We start from the raw sequence: 22412 nt of genomic DNA on the forward strand, positions 1-22412 counted from the left end.
AACTTCCTTTAACAGGCAGAAACCTCCAACAGGACCAGACTCATGTTAGACACACATCTGCTGAGACCGTGTTGGAGAGAGATGATAGAGGTGAGACTGATAGTAGTAGTTGTAGCAGCTGGAGTCTGGCACGTCCACAGCAGAGATCCAGAGGAACAAGGGAGACAAGGGAGCTCAGGGACTCCAGAAAGGTCTATGGTTAGTAACTTTAATGGGACAGGGAGAGTTAAAGTCTGAGTCTGTGTGGGTACAGAGCTCTACGGACCAGATTCTAAAGCCGGCTTCTTAGCCTGTTTGACGTCTTTGTCCTCTGTCTTGTGTGTTTATTTTTTTAACTGGTGTGTCGTGTCGGACAGGTCTCCCTTGAAGAACAGATCTCCCTTGAAGAACAGATCTCAAGGGACTCCCTGATTACATAAAGGTTGAACAAATATCAAAATAAGACAAGTGAGTGAGAAGACTGATGCACAAAACACTTTCCAGTCTTCTTTGTTTCTCACTGCAGCATACTTACCGGTGTGATAGCATGCACTCAACGTGTCCTGGCAGCGACATTTGGCAGTAGATGGCTCAGACTTGAACATATGTGGCACAGTGTTAACTATCTGTAATGAAAAAAAAATCAACTTCATTACTTCTAATCCCAGACGGTGCAGCTGCAGGGAAAATGTTATCAGAAGGCTGAACGGCTGAGCCAACAGGCTGCCTCCGTCTCTCTCCTGACAATCCAGCCACCTGCCTCTGCGATCGCTTTTAAATCCCGCTTCTCTTTCAGATGATAAATTCCTCCTGAGCACATCAGGGTCAAATGGATGAATGAAAGTTGATTTGAAAGGACGTTTTCTGCTCTTTATCTCTGCCCCTGCTGCCTCTCCACACCAGCTCTCTCTGTAAGGTCAGGTCAGAGATTCTGTTAGCCTTACCATTAGCGCTCCGAGCGTCCACACACTGATAAAGCCATGAAATCAGTTAAAAGTGGCCTCTACTGTTAATCATTATCTTTCACCACAGGATAAAATTATTTTAAAAAGAAGACTAATGATCCAGCTTTTTTACTCTTTTCATTAGGCTTCATTTAAAGTGAAAAAACCTTCATTCAGACTTCTTTTAAAAGAAACTCAATCATATTTGGATCCATTATGAAGTATTATTCGTTTCATTTGAATAATTCAGATTGAAAGTGTATTAATGACCTCGTTTGTTCAGTAGCAGTAGTTCTGAACTTTTCCATCATACTTAATAATCCTCCCTAAGGTAACATTACTGAACATTAGCTCATAATTAGTTAGAACTACTTGTTGCTACCATCTAAAAGAAGCTGAATTATAAAAGTTGGGAAAGTAATTTTAGTGTCACTTCTTCTTCGGCTGCTTGGACGGAGTCGATCCTCCTTGGTCTGCCGAGCTAACACGTGCACAAGTGTGTAACCTTACATCGGACTTAAAGCTGGGGTTGGTAGTCTCGGAAAACTAGCATGAATTGAATGTAGCATTTTCTCATGACTCCGTCTAACCCCTCCCCTCCTCCCCTCGGAGCTCCTCCAAGGCGACGCCCCCCCCCTCCCCCCGCTCACATGCACGAGCGCCGCTGACTTGCGACCATATGATGGTGACTGATTCAAAACCGGTCCTCACCAAAACATTCTCATAGTGAAAGTTAAAAACACAAACAAACATGGCTGCTGTTAGTACTCACAACTGTCATGCTAGCTTTATCCAGTTGTACTGGTGACACGATATCAGGAGAAAAGTTATAACACATATATAATACTGTAACAGCTCTACTGTTTGTTAAACGTGTTCAGTGTAGATGCTCTTAATTCCTACAGTGTTGACAGTCAGTGAAGGCATCGGAGAGGTGTAGAGTGTGTGAGCGGGAGAAGGAGAGACAAGGGAGAAGTTCTTCATTCATTCAAACTTTGATTGTTGCTTTGTTGGTTGGCGTGATCACGGCCGACAGTGACCGGTTATTAAAGCTCCACATGTTCACGAATCGGCTCGTCATCCCTACAGCTACAGTACAGATACATTTTCTGTAGGACTTACTGAATGTCATTCATTCTTCTGCTTGTCAGAGCCCCGTGGTGAGAGCTTTTTAGACTCTGATCCCGAACTACAGTCCTGAGCAAAGCACCTCATCGGGTCAGAGGGGACAGGCCGAGGTCGAGCGAGAGGGGCAGTCAGTAGAGTCAGGGGAAGCAGAGGCAGGAGACAGGGAGTGCACGCCGGGGAAATGTACGTGCAGGAGGAGGGCAGAACGGCAGGACGGGATTTGAATGGTTTAAAATTTTGGCACCCAAAAAATGCTGATTGGTTGGTGTTTTCCCAGGTTTACTCCGGCTGTAGATAGCAGCTTTTCTTCGCTCTTTTTTAAGAACACATTATGTATTGATTACCATCAGGACATAAAGATCATTTTAACCAGTATAACAAAAAGTGTATCTAAATCTGATTACCAACCCCAGCTTTAAAGCTGACAGTTACCTTCAACTTAATATCATGCCGTGTGCACCAGTTACGCCAGACTTCCAACAGATCCGTCTCTGATCTGTCCGATCAGTTGCAGCCTGGCTCAGTGCTCTCTAGGGAGCAGGACCACCGGACAGCTGGAGTCATGTGACCGAGGTTTTCCCACGGTAATCCTGAATCAAGGATTCTCCTCCTCCTCCTCTCCTCATCCATGTTGTCTTCTGGTCCTCTGAAAACCTCTGACCTGTTGACTCCAGGCCTGGCTCCGCTCATCATGACTTTGGTTTGTTGTTGTAGTTAAGTGAAATACGATCTGGTGATAACAGAGTGTTTTATTCTGAAAATTAACGATGTTTTCATTTTGTTTTGGTGCCTGACTTCCTGTCCCGCTCCATCTGCTCTGCTGAGATTGATGCATCGTGCTCCGGCATCTGGCAAAAATAGTCTGTGTTTCTGATCCAGAGACCTGCCGGATCAGAGACGGAGCAGGAACGCAACAGAGTGGATCCAGTGGAAGTTAACACATTGACTAGAATAGAAACCTATCAGATACAACGCTGTGACGGATCAGAGACAGACTGGACACGGACCTATTTGAATTTGTCCGTTACACCATAAGAAACGGAGTAAGATTGGGAAGTCGGACTAGTGGTTCTATCTGAGGTAATAAAAATGGAGAAGAAACAGTCACAGAACTTTAAAAATGTGATGGCAGTGTCTTTCCTCAGAGGATGATTGATGAGAGTGTGTTCAGACTAGAGGGAGTAATCTCCAAACGGAGACTACTCAGACATTGAGCTGATTTTCAGGTTTTCGTTTTTCCCGTCTGACATGGTTGTATTATTGAAAGAGCTCTGCCCTCAAATACAGAAACAAGGCGCCGTCCTTTTCCTCCACGCACTGATCACTCTCAGGTTTTATGTCGCGAAATGAGGCTGTCATCTCTGAGCTGCCCAGTCCTGTTAAAGTAAAGGAATCCCTCCCCCCTCCTCTAATGTGTCACTGATTATGCTGCTTTATAATGCTGGTTCTGGTGAGACATCCCCAGTTTCTCTGCTGAAAGCTTCAGTTTGTTTGTGTTGGTGTTGATAAGTTTTGCAGTGAGAGCTGTTTTTGTATTCTGCATGCAACTGAGTGTCAGTATTTCCCTATCAGTACACTCTTTCTTTTGAGTCATCCATACCTTCTTTGTTACTTGTCATCACTCACCAATCCGGGGATGTTCAGGTGAACGTGCACGATAAGACCCGGCGCAGAGATAAGTCCAACCTAAGAGATAAGACCGATTATATTCATGCAGATCTGGTGCATTCAGCCGCTGGGTTATCTGTGTTTGCTGTACGTGAGAGTAGAATTTCTATTGGTGGTGGACAAAGTTTTCCTTTCCTGCACTTCGACTAAAACTCACCGGAAGGGAAAAATAATTCTGGTATTTCCAAGAGAGAACACTCACGCCTGAATGATCATCGTTTGTGTTTACTGTGCATGACTTCTTTCTCCCAGGATGATAATATAGACAAAGGAAGGATGGATGGATGGATGGATGGACATATTGCAACAGGCGATAAATGTAGAATTAAAAGTGAGAATCTTAACAACAAGAATGTTAATTGCAGTAATTGTGCGTTTAAGAGGAAGATGAAGACAGGTGGTTTGTGATCACAGATCCAGACTCTGCAGCTCCTCAGGCAGAGAACGGCAGAGGAGAGATGATGACTCACAAAACTACAGGAGAGCCAAGGTGTCAGGTGAGTAACATGCATAAATGGGATTAGAGCACGTGTAGGAGCGAGAGGAGCTCAGTGCATCATGGGAAATCTCTCAGCGGTCTGTCTCTGCCTGTAGCAAGATTTCAAACTGGTTTCAGCTGTGGGTTTGTCGTCAGCACAGTGTGTCTGTGAGGATGGAGCTGGTGTAGAGGTGTAAGGGCAGCATGGTGGATGCCTTTGCTGCAGCTCTCCAATGAGTGTGTTTGAAGATTCAAGGAAACCCCTCATCTACGCCTCCCTGAACAATTACACCGAATGTCTGTGTTTTGTATTTTGCAACTGCAGAACACGTATTTCTTGGCCTTAAGTTTGCAGTTGCTGTCATTCATTAATAGTCACTTATTGTAGGTTTTTCATGCTCAGAATTACTCATACATTTGAGCCATTCCTTTAAACTTACACATGTGCACACATACTGCAGGTGGCAGAGTTTCCTCCAAAGACCAGGAGCTCAGATACCTGGAGAGGATTAGTAGTGCAGCCGCTGCTCTTTCACATCTAAAGGAGGCAGTAGAGGTGGTTCAGGCATCTGATAAGGATGCCTCCTGGGCCCCTTCTATGTGAGGTTTACTGGACATGTCTATCTCAGAGGAGAGCAGAATCAGAGCTTGCTGAAGGGAGTCTGTATCCATTCTGGTCTGGGAACAGCTCCGATCCTCGAAAGGATCTGCAAGAGATATCTTGGTCGACTCGATGGACATATTGCAACAGTTTCTATATAGTGGCAACACATCCCTCCCAAGTGAAACCTTTGATTTGATACCAAAGACTGTATAAAAAGAAATGTCAGAAACCTTGGAGTGTCCTTTGATAGAGCTTATCCTTTGACAGACATATCAATAAAACCATCCAGTCTTGCTTTTATCACCTTAGAAATATTGCCCGTAACAGATCCATGCTCTCTTTTAATGACGCCCAGACGTTATTCATGCTTTTATTCTTCTAGACTAGATTATTGTAATGGGCTTTTAACAGGTTTAACCCAAAAATCTCTCAATTGATTACAACTGGTACAAAATTCAGACAGCAAACTAAAACCAAGAAGAGAGAGCACATTACTCCTGTTTTAATGAGATTACACTGGCTGCCCATTGCTTTTAGAATAGATTTTAGGTTTTACTTATCACTTTTAAAGCACTTCACGGCCTGGCCCCCGAATATATGAGATCTACTGTCACCCTACTAGCCCCGGCGCAGCCTCAGATCCTCAGGCAGGAACCTCCTTAAAGGTGACATATCATGCAAAATCACTTTTTAATGGTTCTTACCTGAAATATGTTTCCCTGGCATGTCTACAAACCCCCCGAGAATGAAAAAAATCCATTCTGCCCCTGTTCTGATTTCTCCACCTTTCTGTAAATGTGTGTGAAACGAGCCGTTTCAGACTTCCGTGTTTTTGTTACGTCACAACAATATCCGGTCTGTACGGAGTCAGAGCTCGGAGCTTGTTCAGCCCATAGACTGTATAAAATACAACTCAACTTCTCTATTTTTCATTCCCTGCACACGTGTGCTAACAAGGAGCTTAGGAGGGAGGCATGCTAGTTGTAGGCTGTCTTAATAAACACAAAGGTCGGTTTTACTCCCCACGTCTGCAGATTTGAAGATCTAGTGGATGATTTTTATTTTCATGGATAAGTGCTAGCGCTAGTTAGCATAGCCACATAGCTACATGTTGGTAGCTGTGTACCACACACGTCGACATACTGACAAATAAAACAACAAAAACACTAAATCTGTGACCAATGGTTCAGAAAGGTCCTGCTGCAGGCGCCTCTCCGTCAGGATCAGATTCTGGATCAGATTCAGAGGGTTGAAGTAACGTGATCTCTGAGCAGCGTGTATATTCAGCCAACATGTAAACATTAGATCAACGTGCTGGAGAGCCGAGGCCATCCACTTCCTGAGGGGGCGTGGTCAGAGGAAAGCAGAGTTCTGAGGGGGCTGAAGAAGAGTTTTTCAGGCAGACCAAAATCTGATTTCAAAGTGTTTTTTGAGCATAAACTTTAAAGACATGTTTTGGGGACCTCTTAGACCAATATATTGATTAAAAAGCGTGATATGTCACCTTTAAAGTTCCCGCCACAAAGCTGAAGTCTAAGGGTGAGCGAGCGTTTACTGTGCAGACTCCTCGACTGTGGAACGACCTGCCTGAGGATCTCAGGCAAGCTGCATCAGTATCTTCTTTTAAATCACAGCTGAAAACACATTTTTATCGAAAGGCCTTCCTGTAATATTGTTTTATCCAAGATGCTACATTTATTTTTAATCTATTTTTTATTCACTCATCGTTTTATTGTTTTACTGATTTTAATTGTTTTATTGTTTGATTGTTTTATTGTTTTAGTTTGTTTCTCTTTAGTTTTTCTTCTTAAATTGTCTTGCCAGCCCATATACTGCCTATAGCAGCATGACAAAAGCTGGTCCAAGCCTGATCCAGCTCTAACTATAAGCTTTGTCAAAAAGAAAGTTTTATCAAAAAGGAAAGTTGATTAAACAGTGATGTCAGTAGAACTGTCATCACTGGTTTTTTTTTGCATTATTTTGTTTCAAGGACAAGAAATGAACTAATTTGAGATTAACATCATGCCCCCAATCATCTCTCCGCCAGGACGGGATAACTAAATCACCTGAGAGTAGATTGTGAGCATTGAGTATTAAGAAAATTACTCACTAACACATCTGTTATAGTGATGAGGTACAGCAGCAGACCTGAACACATTAAGTCATTTTTCCTGCTGTTTAATCATTCCTGTTTGTGTTTATCTTGATTGAATTGCACTTTAGAAATTGTTAATAACAGCAGTTTGTCTTCAATGATACCCAGAGTTTGATCAAGGGCTTTAATTAAAACATCACAGCACCGCCTGCACAGACATCAGAAAGAAATGAGCTCTTTAAAGCAGAGATAGTGCTCAGTTAAAAAACATAAACAAGATGAAGAATGTAGATTGTAATTGTTAAATGTAATGTCACACCTGCTTTAATGCATACCTGTTTGATAGCTGCAGCAGAGGACATCAACGATTTCAACTACTCATAACAAATCAAAAGAAAAGCCTGAACTCTCTATTTTATATACAGTTATAAGACAGTTTGATTCACACACATGCACCACAGCAGGTTTGTTTCATTATCAGTCTCAGCAGATAATAATAATAATAATAATTTATTTGTAGAGCACCTTTCAAAACCAGGTTACAAAGTTCTTTACATAGATCATAAAAACACACAAGTCAAGATAAAGAAATAAAACATATTTTAAAAGACATAAAATTCCCTTAAAAGAACTCTAAAGGAATAAAATTCTTTCAAATATATTTCTTAAACGGTTAAAATAAAAAAAGTCAAATAAAATTCTGATAAAATTCGGGAAGGCTCTGCGATAAAAGTATATTTTAAGAAGGGACTTAAAAGAGCTCACTGACTCAGCAGACCTGATCTCCTTGGGCAGAAGGTTCCAGAGTGTCACCCAGAGGAAAATTTTACTGCTCAAGGCTTTCTCTTCTAAGTCTCTGGAGACAAAATTGAGATTTTCACTTCAGCCTCATTCAAGTTTTCAAATTTTTCTCATTGGTTTCTCTTTAGTGTCTCCTAAAATTCACTAGGAGAAATAGTTGAGACCATGACATGAGTCTATTTGAGGCTTAAATGAGAGATCTGATTAATGGCTCATTTTTTTTAAAGATATATTTTTGGCCAGCTGAAGAGAGACAGGAAATGTGGGAGCAGTGAGTGGGGGAAGACATGCAGGAAATGGTCGACGGCCGGGAATCGAGCCGGCGACCCCTGCGACGAGGACTGTAGCCTCTGTATGTGGGGCGCTTAGACCGCCTAGGCCACCAGGGCCCTAAAGAATCCACCAGCACCCTAAAGAATCCACCCCTTTAATTGTAATAATCTGGCTAAATCTGGTCAGCCCTTTTTGCGGCCCCATATTTTAAATAATGGTCTGTCATACTGTTGTATGAAATCTCCATCTTTTGCAATTTCTCTCAAATCCACTAAATCTTTGTGAAGTTGTTTTGTTCCAAACAGACTTGTAAAGGAATGACCATAGTGTGAAGTCAAAGAAGAGATCCTTTGACATCTAAATAGCTGATCTTGCAAGTGGTTCAAATGTTTTAATGAGAATTGTAAGTTTGTGGACAATTACATTGAAATCTTAATTTTGCAGGGAGCTATAAATGTTCATGAAAAGATGAGCTCAGGCTCTTTCTTTGCTCCATCTGAGCTCAACTTGAGACACAAAAACTGAGTCTGACAAGAACAAATGGATGAGGTTAGATTGAGAGAGCTCCCTGATTTCTCCACCTGAGCTCAAAAGGAGTCACAACACTTGAGAAATACCTGAGAATCATTTCAGATTTTGATGAGATCTCCTTTTGAACTGAAAGGGAGACTAAACTGAGACTTTCTGCAACTTTTTTCTGAAGGCAAGAATGAGAAACAGGAGACATAAGCTGTAGTCTAATTTTGCTTTCAAACAGATTTCATTGTTGTCTAGGAGACATAAATGAAACACTTTTGAGATCTCCTCTCTAAATTTCTTTTCCTCTGGGCACACCCCTTACTGCAAACGCTCTGTCCCCTTTTGTTTTCATTATAGTGTTTGGAATGAACAGTAAACCTCTGCCCGAGGATCTCAATGTAAGTGTCAGCTCATAGGGTGTTAAAAGGTCTGCTATATAGCTCGGAGCAAGTCCATGCAGGGGTTTAAAAGTAATCAGTTAAAATCTTAAAATCAATTCTAAAACATACAGGGAGCCAGTGCAAGGAAGCTAAACCGGAGAGATGTGGTCGAATTTTCTGGTTCTGGTTAAAACCCTGGCAGCTGAGTTCTGTACAGTCTGGAGACGATCAAGGGATTTGTTGTGCAGATGTGTCTACATGAGTCTGGTCCTGCTGGAGGTTTCTGCCTGTTAAAGGAAGTTTGTCCTTGCCACTGTAACTTGCTAAATGCTGCAAAGTGCTCTGCTCATGGTGGATTAAGATGAGATCAGACTGAGTCCTGTCTGTAAGATGGGACTGGATCTTATCTGGTCTTGATGTTGGGTCTTTGCTCATAATAGAACATAGAGTACAGGCTGAATATAACGCTAAATCCCCTTAGCAAGGACCCAATCTCAATATCCACTCACACACGGTTGGGACAGTGTTATGGTGCTCTTTAAGAGTATGCTTTGTGATGTATGACTGTGTATTATTATTTATTATATTTTTTATGAGTTCTTGTTGTCATTTTGTTTTTTTAAAGAGCAGGTTGTGTGCAGCACTAATGTCAAAGACAAATTTCCTTACGGGGACAATAAAGGACATTGTATTGGTATTGTCAGGGTTCAGGGTTCAGGGAGGACATTAAGATTCAGACAAGGACTTTTGTTGTACTTGAAGACACCAGGAGGGCTCTGTACAAGTGCACATGTGGGATGTAAAAAAAAAGAACTTGCAAAGCATGTGCATTGATTCGTCAAAATTACAGGCACACTAAATACGCCAAAGTGTTACTGCACATTTCTCATATTTGCATGAATTTAAAAACAAGTATTATGAAGTTTTATTTCCATGCATTCAAAATTGTATCTCTGCAGTTCACATCACAGGTAAATGTGTGTGTGCATGTGAGGAGGACGACCTCTCGCTCAGTTTTACCAAGCTGTCCTTCAGTATCAATAGAAGTCTCAATTAAGTGTCCACTGTAAGTAAACCGTGACCGACTTCCTGTCTGATTTCATTATGTGCTAACAAGCAGCTAAAGAGTGTGAGTAATCTGCAAGTTCAAACAACATGGCAGGTCATACATTAACTACAGTGGTGGTGATAGTAGCAAACGGCTTATCTGTGTGTTGATTAATTGGGATGTGAGCCGGTGAAGTTGTGAGCCAGGACAGAAAGAAAGCAAAACAAAGGAAAACAATAAGAGGTCTGTTTTTTCTGTCTGTTCCAGGCTCTGCTCCGGGCTGAGCACAAACCATGTGTTTTTAATGCTGAGGTTTAACTTCTGACAGGACTAATTAAAGCGGTTTAAACACTTTATTTCAGCTTTATCTCCCTAGAAGTTTCCATTTGGCAACATCCCACAGCTGGGAGTGGCTCCACAGACCTTGATGAACCCGCTAAGGACCTGCCAGCCTCAGCATAAGCTTTCATCAATTCTGGGACTCAAGAGTGCTCTGAGATGAACTGATCACCACCTGCACACAGTCCACTTGATTGGAAGGTTATCTAGGTTCATGGCAGAAAAGAGGACTTGTAGTCGAGGTCAGGCTGGTCGGTTGGCATCGATTTTAACTCTCACCTGACACAAGAAAAGTGAGAACACAGAATTTAAACCAGAGGATGTCAAACAGTGAAGAGGGAGAGCAGAGCGAACAGAGCGTATATACGAAAAAATTGAAATTCTCTCAAAAAATCAGCCAACAAATAGTGGACAACACTTCTTAAAGAGGAAAATGAGAACACTGACAAACAAAAATCCAGGCTTGTCTGCAGATTCAACACTTTTTTTTGCATATAGTGTTTAAAAATAGATGATCCACCCAAGCCGTATAAATACACCTCCTTCTCTGTTTCAAATTGCCGTGATTGTGGACTGCCAAAGTGTCTGAGGCTGTTTTTGATGGCCTGCTACAAACTACCTATGAATAGTAGGTATTGCCTACAATATACTGCTTTTGAATTTAGTCTGTAGTATGATTATTCTGTTGGATCTGTTCTGCAGTACTCTGAGCCAGACGTCACTGGATTTCCGGTTTCGGAAAGCGGAAGTAAACAACGACCAAACTGATCGCGAAACTGCTTCTTTAGCATCACTTCTGATTTTGAAAGTTAAGAAGTGGTTTATATGGAATTTAATAGTTTTCACAGCACCTAAAAACTGAGTTCCCCCCCGTCAAAAAAGAAGAAAAAAGAAAGAGCGGAACGAGCGCTGTGCATTGTGGGAAACAGTGCGAAGGAGACTGGTCCGATGCAAACTGTGAGATTTTCCCAAATCAGTACGACATCCACAGGCTGGAATCCATACATATTCAAACAACTACAGTGTGAGTTGACTGACTGAAATAGAATAATTAAAGCCACATGTTGTGACTTTTGCGTGCATTTGGCGCTCCCTTTTCATGTGAGATTGAGTTTGACCTACCCTTCACCTACGTAGACAGCAAAATTTGAGGGTGAGAATTATTGTGCATTCCCATTTCAAAGATTTCTCAAACTATCAAGTGAAAGTATGGATGAGTGAAGTTCACAGTATTGTCTGCTGTTGCATTTTGTCCTTTGATTTGAAGCCATTCAAAAGCATGACTTGTGGAGTAAAAGGAAACTTGAGGTAAAGAACTGAATGACTTTGATTTTGTTATCCCAGGTGATGCAGAAATTAAATGAGACATACTCCAAAGTCGATGAGCTGTAACATTCACTAAATAGTATTTGCAGAAAAATGAGGTTCAGATATAAACCTCGAGAAAGTGATGCTGCAACATGTAGTTGGTTATTTGTTATTCTTGGTGGTGACAGAGTCCATATGTAAGCAAAGATGTATAGGAGGGTCAAAAGAGGACTATAGTTTATAAGCCTTGAAGCCCTCTGCTGGACTAATCCAGCCATGCAAAGCAAAAAGTGGTTGATGGAGGCTTATGCAGGAAATGTATATCACTGGGTCAGGAGTGGAGGCAGATTGTTGTTGAACAAAGAAGAGCAAACATATATATGGACATGTTGTGCAATGGAAAAATCAGTTGCTTTGCATTTCATTTATCACAGTTGGATCAAATCAGTACATTAGACATGCAAGGACTAGCAGCTCAAACAGAAGGCAACATAACTATAATGAAAATGCATCTTGCCAAGAGGGACAGATGTCAGAATATTCAGACAGTGGCTGGGATGAAATGCTAGAGACATAAATCTTTATTAGTGTGTTAGGTTGTTTTCATGAGGGGTAACTATGCATTTCTGCTCCTCCCAAATGATGTTTAAACCAACATTGTAATTCAGATGGAGGTGCAGCCGGCAGAAGAGCTCCTCAGTGGAGGATTTATTCATTTTATGTGCTCCAATGAAGCAAAAGTTTGAAGGCATTATGAAATCTGCTCGTCAGTTGATGCACATTAGTTTTCATATTGCACAAGTGCTTCCAATGTAATTGTTCCGAGCTCCAAGGAGAGGTTAATCTGAAGACAATATGCTCAGCGCCTGAGGAAAGAAGGATGCCTTCTTCATTTTTATTCACATAATCACTTGCTCTGGTAAAATCTTCCACATCAGGGGAGTTGAGCAAGAATTTGTGTTTTTTTTGTGTGCAGCATTACTTTTGATGTAAAGGTTCATGCTGCTGCTAATCTATTAGACATGAATGCATTCATCTCCATCAATTTTCCACCGTGGGAAAAAATATTGATTTGTTTCTATTGAATGCATTCATTATATGCAGTGTAAATTGAAACAATTTCAGCAGCTATGGGGAAATGACTTTTGTATCCCCTGTGCTGTTCTCGTGCTGTGCAAGGCGTACTGTGCTGCTTTTCTATGGAAATGTGATGTAGAAAAATAAACCTTTGTTAAACTTTGCTTTATCGACTTGTCTGCTTCTGCAAAGAAAGAAATGCACTTTTGAACTGCAATTATGTGTTGTCAGTGTAATCTCAGGAGGAAAATGGGGGACCATTACTTTGGTAACTTTGGAAAGTATTGGACTTTATGATGCAAGGAGTTATACAGCTAAGAAACTTAAAACTTAGAATATCAGACAAATGAATCACAGACAAACTGTAAATGCTGTGGCTACATAAAAAATGAGTTTCTGCTCAATACCTACAGTAACCACAGTTTTAAATACTTTCATAGTATTGATTGTTAACTTGTTACAGAAAACTGGCACACAGAGGCGAAACTTAACAAAATTGCTTGCCCCTAAAGCAAGACCACAAAGTGCTTTGTGAATGCAAGTTTCAAAATAAATCAAATTAAAAAATGTAACCATTATTAGCCTCTAGAAACCAAGTCTAGAATTGCATGTCACCATGATCTTTAAAACCATCTAACTTATCAAATGTAAAAGAAACATATGAGAAAACAATCTTATATTTCCGAACAGCAAATTTCCTAATCGTAACCCTAACTCTAATCCTAACCCCAATCGTATCCCTGAACCTAACCCTAATCCGAACCCTAACCCTAACCCTAATCCAAACCCTAACCCTTATCGTAACCCTAACCCTAATCATAACCCTAACCCTAATCCAAACCTTAACCCTAACCCTAACCCTAACCCAAACCCTAATCCAAACCCTAACCCTAATCCAAACCCTAACACTAATCGTAACCCTAACCCTAATCCTAACCCTAACCCTAACCCTAATTGTAAGCCTAACCCTAATCGTAACCCAAACCCTAATCCAAACCCTAACCCTAACCCTAATCCAAACCCTAACCCTAATCCAAACCCTAACCCTAATCGTAATCCTAACCCTAACCCTAATCGTATCCCTAACCCTAATCCAAACCCTAACCCTAATCGTAACCCGAACCCTAACCCTAATTGTAGCCCTAACCCTAATCGTATCCCTAACCCTAATCCAAACCCCAATCCTAACCCTAACCCTAATCTATTCCCTTACCCTAATCTAAACCCTAACCCTAATCGTAACCCTAACCCTAACCCTAATCCTAACCATAACCCTAATCCTAACCCTAATCCTAACCCTAACCCTAACGCTAATCCTAACCCTAACCCTAATCGTATCCCAGACCCTAATCTAAACCCTAACCCTAATCGTAACCCTAACCCTAATCCTAACCATAACCCTAATCCTAACCCTAATCCTAACCCTAACCCTAATCGTATCCCTAACCCTAATCCAAACCCTAATCCTAACCCTAACCCTAATCCTAACCCTAACCCTAACCCTAATCTAAACCCTAACCCTAATCCTAACCCTAACCCTAACCCTAATCCTAACCCTAACCCTAACCCTATTCGTAACCATAACCCTAATCGTAACCCTAACCCTAATCGTAACCCTAACCCTAATCATAACCCTAACCCTAATCGTAACCCTAACCCTAATCGTAACCCTAACCCTAACCCTAACCCTAATCGTAACCCTAACCCTAATTCAAACCCTAACCCTAACCCTTATCGTAACCCTAACCCTCATCGTAACCCTAACCCTAATCGTAACCCTAACCCTTATCGTAACCCTAACCCTAATCGTAACCCTAACCCTAACCCTAACCCTAACCCTAATCGTAACCCTAACCCTAACCCTTATCGTAACCCTAACCCTAATCGTAACCCTAACCCTAACCCTAATCCTAACCCTAACCCTAATCGTATCCCTAACCCTAACCCTAATCGTAACCCTAACCCTAACCCTAACCATAACCCTAATCCTAACCCTAATCCTAACCCTAACCCTAATTCTAACCCTAACCCTAACCCTAATCTAAACCCTAACCCTAATCCAAACCCTAACCCTAACCCTAACCCTAACCCTAATCGTAACCCTAACCCTAATCGTAACCCTAACCCTAATCGTAACCCTAACCCTAATCCTAACCCTAACCCTAATCGTATCCCTAACCCTAATCCAAACCCTAATCCTAACCCTAACCCTAATTCTAACCCTAACCCTAACCCTAATCTAAACCCTAACCCTAATCCAAACCCTAACCCTAACCCTAATCCAAACCCTAACCCTAACCCTAACCCTAATCGTAACCCTAACCCTAATTGTAACCATAACCCTAATCAAAACCCTAACCCTAATCCTAACCCTAATCCAAACCCTAACCCTAACCCTAATTGTATCCCTAACCCTAACCCTAACCCTAATCGTAACCCTAACCCTAATCCAAACCCTAACCCTAACCCTAATCGTCACCCTAACCCTAACCCTAATCCAAACCCTAACCCTAACCCTAATCGTAACCCTAACCCTAATCGTAACCCTAACCCTAACCCTAATCGTAACCCTAATCGTCAACCTAACCCTAACCCTAACCCAAACCCTAACCCTAACCCTAATCGTAACTCTAACCCTAATCGTAACCCTAACCCTAATCGTAACCCTAACCCTAACCCTAACCCTAACCCTAACCCTAACCCTAACCCTAATCCAAACCCTAATCGTAACCCTAGCCCTAACCCTAATCGTCACCCTAACCCTAACCCTAATCCAAACCCTAACCCTAACCCTAATCGTAACCCTAACCCTAATCGTAACCCTAACCCTAATCTAAATCCTAACCCTAACCCTAACCCTAATCTAAATCCTAACCCTAACCCTAATCGTAACCCTAACCCTAACCCTAATCGTAACCCTAACCCTAATCCAAACCCTAACCCTAATCGTAACCCTAACCCTAACCCTAATCGTAACCCTAACCCTAATCGTAACCCTAACCCTAACCCTAATTGTCACCCTAACCCTAACCCTAATCCAAACCCTAACCCTAATTGTAACCCTAACCCTAACCCTAACCCTAATCGTAACCCTAACCCTAACCCTAATCGTAACCCTAACCCTAACCCTAATCGTAACCCTAACCCTAACCCTAACCATAACCCTAATCCTAACCCTAATCCTAACCCTAATCGTATCCCTAACCCTAATCCAAACCCTAATCCTAACCCTAACCCTAATTCTAACCCTAATCTAAACCCTAACCCTAACCCTAATCCAAACCCTAATCGTATCCCTAACCCTAATCCAAACCCTAATCGTAACTCTAACCCTAACCCTAACCCTAACCCTAATCGTAACCCTAACCCTAACCCTAATCGTAACCCTAACCCTAATCGTAACCCTGACCCTAATTGTAACCCTAACCCTAATCTAAACCCTAACCCTAATCGTAACCCTAACCCTAACCCTAATCGTAACCCTAACCCTAATCGTAACCCTAACCCTAATCGTAACCCTAACCCTAACCCTAATCGTAACCCTAACCCTAATCGTAACCCTAACCCTAATCGTAACCCTAACCCTAATCTAAATCCTAACCCTAATTGTAACCCTAACCCTAACCCTAATCGTAACCCTAACCCTAATCGTAACCCTAACCCTAACCCTAATCGTAACCCTAACCCTAATCGTAACCCTAACCCTAATCGTAACCCTAACCCTAACCCTAATCGTAACCCTAACCCTAATCGTAACCCTAACCCTAATCGTAACCCTAACCCTAATCTAAATCCTAACCCTAATTGTAACCCTAACCCTAACCCTAATCGTAACCCTAACCCTAATCGTAACCCTAACCCTGACCCTAATCGTAACCCTAACCCTAACCCTAATCGTAACCCTAACCCTAACCCTAATCGTAACCCTAACCCTAATCGTAACCCTAACCCTAACCCTAATCGTAACCCTAACCCTAATCTAAATCCTAACCCTAATCGTAACCCTAACCCTAATCTAAATCCTAACCCTAATCCTAACCCTAACCCTAATCGTAACCCTAACCTTAATCTAAATCCTAACCCTAATCGTAACCCTAACCCTAATCGTAACCCTAACCCTAATCGTAACCCTAACCCTAACCCTAATCGTAATCGTTACCCGAACCCTAATCTAAACCCTAACCCTAACCCTAACCGAAACCCTAACCCTAACCCTAATCCTAACCCTAACCGAAACCCTAACCCTAACCCTAATCGTATCCCTAACCCTAACCCTAATCGTAATCGTTACCCGAACCCTAATCTAAACCCTAACCCTAACCCTAACCGAAACCCTAACCCTAACCCTAATCCTAACCCTAACCGAAACCCTAACTCTAACCCTAATCGTATCCCTAACCCTAACCCTAACCCTAATCGTAACCCTAACCCTAATCTAAACCCTAACCCTAATCGTATCCCTAACCCTAACCCTAATCGTAATCGTTACCCGAACCCTAATCTAAACCCTAACCCTAACCCTAATCGTAACCCTAACTCTAACCCTAATCGTAACCCTAACCCTAACCCTAACCCTAACCCTAATCGTAACCCTAACCCTAACCCTAACCCTAATCGTAACCCTAACCCTAATCGTAACCCTAACCCTAATCCTAACCCTAACCCTAATCCTAACCCTAACCCTAATCGTAACCCTAATCGTAACCCTAACCCTAATCGTAACCCTAACCCTGACCCTAATCGTAACCCTAACCCTAACCCTAATCTAAATCCTAACCCTAATCTAAATCCTAACCCTAATCGTAACCCTAACCCTAATCGTAACCCTAACCCTAATCCTAACCCTAACCCTAATCGTAACCCTAACCCTAACCCTAATCGTAACCCTAACCCTAATCTAAATCCTAACCCTAATCGTAACCCTAACCCTAATTTAAACCCTAACCCTAATCGTAATCGTTACCCGAACCCTAATCTAAACCCTAACCGAAACCCTAACCCTAACCCTAATCGTAACCCTAACTTTAACCCTAACTCTAACCCTAACCCTAATCGTATCCCTAACCCTAACCCTAACCCTAACCCTAATCGTAACCCTAACCCTAATCTAAATCCTAACCCGTATTGTAACCCTAACCCTAATCTAAATCCTAACCCTAACCCTAACCCTAATCGTAATCCTAACCCTAATCGTAACCCTAACCCTAATCTAAACCCTAACCCTAATCGTAATCGTTACCCGAACCCTAATCTAAATCCTAACCCTAACCCTAACCGAAACCCTAACCCTAACCCTAATCGTAACCCTAACTTTAACCCTAACTCTAACCCTAACCCTAATCGTATCCCTAACCCTAACCCTAACCCTAACCCTAATCGTAACCCTAACCCTAACCCTAATCGTATCCCTAACCCTAACCCTAACCCTAACCGTAACCCTAACCCTAATCTAAATCCTAACCCGTATTGTAACCCTAACCCTAATCTAAATCCTAACCCTAACCCTAACCCTAATCGTAACCCTAACCCTAATCTAAACCCTAACCCTAATCGTATCCCTAACCCTAACCCTAACCGTAACCCTAACCCTAACCCTAATCGTAACCCTAACCCTAACCCTAATTGTATCCCTAACCCTAACCCTAACCCTAACCCTAATCGTATCCCTAACCCTAACCCTAACCCTAACCGTAACCCTAACCCTAATCTAAATCCTAACCCGTATTGTAACCCTAACCCTAATCTAAATCCTAACCCTAACCCTAACCCTAATCGTAACCCTAACCCTAATCTAAACCCTAACCCTAATCGTATCCCTAACCCTAACCCTAACCGTAACCCTAACCCTAACCCTAATCGTAACCCTAACCCTAACCCTAATCGTATCCCTAACCCTAACCCTAACCCTAACCCTAATCGTATCCCTAACCCTAACCCTAACCCTAACCGTAACCCTAACCCTAATCTAAATCCTAACCCGTATTGTAACCCTAACCCTAATCTAAATCCTAACCCTAACCCTAACCCTAATCGTAACCCTAACCCTAATCTAAACCCTAACCCTAACCGTAACCCTAACCCTAACCCTAACCCTAATCGTAATCGTAATCGTTACCCGAACCCTAATCTAAACCCTAACCCTAACCGTAACCCTAACCCTAATCTAAACCTTAACCCTAATCGTAACCCTAACCCTAACCCTAATCGTATCCCTAACCCTAACCCTAACCCTAATCGTAACCTTAACCCTAACCCTAACCCTAACCCTAATCACAACCCTAACCGTAACCCTAACCCTAATCGTAACCCTAACCCTAACCCTAACCCTAACCGTAACCCTAACCCTAATCGTAACCCTAACCGTAACCCTAACCCTAACCCTAATCGTATCCCTAACCCTAACCCTAATCACAACCCTAACCGTAACCCTAACCCTAATCGTAACCCTAACCCTAACCCTAACCCTAACCGTAACCCTAACCCTAATCGTAACCCTAACCCTAACCCTAACCCTAACCCTAACCCTAATCACAACCCTAACCCTAACCCTAATCGTATCCCTAACCCTAACCCTAATCGTAATCGTTACCCGAACCCTAACCCTAATCGTAACCCTAACCCTAATCTAAACCCTAACCCTAACCCTAATCGTAACCCTAACCCTAACCCTAATCGTATCCCTAACCCTAATCTAAACCCTAACCCTAACCCTAACCCTAATCGTATCCCTAACCCTAACCCTAATCTAAACCCTAACCTTTACCCTAATCGTATCCCTAACCCTAACCCTAACCCTAACCCTAATCGTAACCCTAACCCTAATCCTAATCGTAACCCGAACCCTAACCCCCAGTATCAGTATTGAAATGCTTCATTTAGTGGTTTAGAAAGTAAGTTTAACATTTAGGTGTACAAAATACTAAACGCACAATCAAAACATTAAAGTGAAATAAGATTTTCAGCTCTGTCACTGTGCTCATGCGTTTCACCGTCATGGTTTGACATTAATCAAACTTATTATTGTGAGGTGATTTTTTGGTCTTCCTCTCTGAGCTTCATATTTGTGTGTGTTAAATCGTGATTTTCCAGCTGAAGGTTAATGTTTTAAAAGTTAATCAGAAGGTACTGTTTATTGATTTAACTAGCACACACTCACTGGATGACGGTCATGTGGAATTCATGAACTGGCCTCAGGCAGTGTGTGATGGCTCAGGAGGTAGACTGTGTGGTCCACTAATTTGAAAGAACAGTGGGTTTATATCCAGCACTCAAGTCCACATGTTCAAATATCCTTGGGCAAGATACTGAACCCTCTTTGTGTTTGAGTGTGTGTTAATGTGCGGTAGATCAGAGCATAAATATGTTCATCCTTTTATTGTACACTTCTTTCATCCATAAAAAAGAGTTTTTACCCTCTGCAAGCAATTAAAAAGCTGTGCTCACAGCTAAGCTATGTTCAGCTTTACAACAAATACAACTTCCCAGACTCAGAGCTGTGAGACTGAATAAAACACTTACAAAAACAAGGAGATCCAAATTATGAACAAACATGGGAGCTTTGGGAGCCATTTGTTCATACTGCTTTGAATAATGAAGTGTTGTTTGATAAGGGTAGTTCATTGATTTTCAAACCTTACCTCAATCAGCCACAGTAAGTTATGAAGTTTGAGAAACTCTGTTTTCAGAGGAGCTTTCTAGGGGGCCCCTTCAGATTAGACTCCTAGTCTTTTATTTTTTGACTTATTAAAACAATTAAAGAAAGTACAAAACAAACAAGTCAGGAAGATGTCTCACGGCCAAAATCCACCAGATTCATGTCCGGTCCGTCTCTGATCCGTCACAGCACCGGATCTGATAGGTTTCTATTCTAGTCGGGGCGGCAGTAGCTCAGTCCATAGGGACTTGGCTTGGGAACGGAAGGGTCGCTGGTTCGAGTCCCAGTATGGAGGAAGTTTGGCAAGTGGACTGCTGGCTGGAGAGGTGCTGGTTCACTTGCCTCGGCACTGCTGAGGTGCCCTTGAGCAAGGCACCGAACCCCCAACTGCTCAGGGTGCGCTGGTTGATGGCAGTATCCTCACTCTGACATCTCTCCCTAAGCATGTTCACTGCATGTGTGTGTGCATTTGTATGTATATACCAAAAAACTGTATGTGTAGCATGTCCAAAAATAGCACAAGTGAAAACATTGAATAAATAAAGAACCTTTCTTTCTTCTTCTTCTTCTTAGTCAATGTGTTAACTTCCTATTGATCCGCTCCGTTGCATTCCGGCAGCGTCAGGAAGCGGGACAGGAAGTCAGGTTTCACCAAAACAAAATGAAAACATCCGGCTAATTTTGAGAATAAAACACTCTGTGTTATCACCAGATCGTATTTCACTTAACTACAACAACAAATCTTCATGATGAGCGGAGCCGAGCTTGGAGTCAACAGGTCAGAGGTTTACAGAGGACCAGAAAGACAACATGGATGAGGAGAGGAGGAGGAGGAGAATCCTTGATTCAGAAAAAACCTCGGTCACATGACTCCAGTTTCCGGTGGTCCTGCTCCTTGCTGCGGTCTGAAAATGCAACCGGTGGGTGTTGACGGATGAGAGAGCACGGAGCCGGACTGCTGTGGATCGAAGACGGACTGGACATGGATCTGGTGGAAGTCTTGTGTTAGTGATTGGATCTCTCCAAGCTCTGTGTTGTTTGTTGCCTAAGCATCACAAGCCCTCTTTCATGCTCTTATAAGAAGATTGCTCTCATTGACCTCAGTCTTTTAACTCTCTTTTAAGGCATCCCGAGTAGCCTCTGAATTTGTGTTCAGACACTCTGGTTTTCTCTCAGTGGCTTGGCAGTAAAGCTTTGTTTAACTCAAATAAACTTCTCTGTTTTGACCTGTTTATCTTATTTATTTATCTTACCCTGTCCATTTGATCGCTTGTGATTTTAGTGGTTATTCCATTTGGAACAACTTGAAGAACCCCTTCCCCTGTGGTCTGCAATTGCATCCCACTCAAGCGGCAACCTCCGACGGCAAGAATTGCAGCCAATGCTGAAGTGTTAAAAACAACAGTTCAATGAGCGTACGCTTGAGGCTGGCTCCTGAAGTACCTGAAACCACATCAGTGTTGTAGTCGAGTCCCCAAATCCAAGTTCGAGTCGAGTCCTCAGTCCTCTGTGTTCGAGTCCGAGTCCAAGTCACCAGAGAAAAATACTAGTCCGAGTCCGAGTCGAGTCCTCATGACTTGAGTCCGAGTCCAAGTCGAGGCCTCACCGATAATATTATATATTACAAGGAGGGCAGCCGTTTGAATCCAAACTATTGACTGTTAGACTGGCTGTGTGGACCTGGTCTGGCTGTGTGGACCTGGTCTGGCTGTGTGGGACCTTTTGGATGAGTAGGAAACACATTTATTTCATTAACATTAGTGTTGGAGCTATTTCCATCATTTTATGCCATAAATATAAATTATTCTAATATATTCATAATCCCAATAATAAGTGGGCTGCACGGTGGTGCAGTGGGTAGCGCTGTTGCCTCACAGCTAGAAGGTTCCTGGTTCGAATCCCCGGTCCAAATCCCTGGTCGGGTGGGTGCCTTTCTGTGTGGAGTTTGCATGTTCTCCCCGTGCATGCGTGGGTTCTCTCCGGGTACTCCGGCTTCCTCCCACAATCCAAAAACATGCTCAGGTTAATTGATCACTCTAAATTGCCCGTAGGTGTGAGTGTGTGTGTGAATGGTTGTCTGTCTCTCTGTGTTAGCCCTGTGGTAAGTTGGCGACCTG

This window comes from Notolabrus celidotus, chromosome 9 (assembly GCF_009762535.1).
Source record: "Notolabrus celidotus isolate fNotCel1 chromosome 9, fNotCel1.pri, whole genome shotgun sequence".
Lineage (NCBI taxonomy): Eukaryota > Metazoa > Chordata > Actinopteri > Labriformes > Labridae > Notolabrus > Notolabrus celidotus.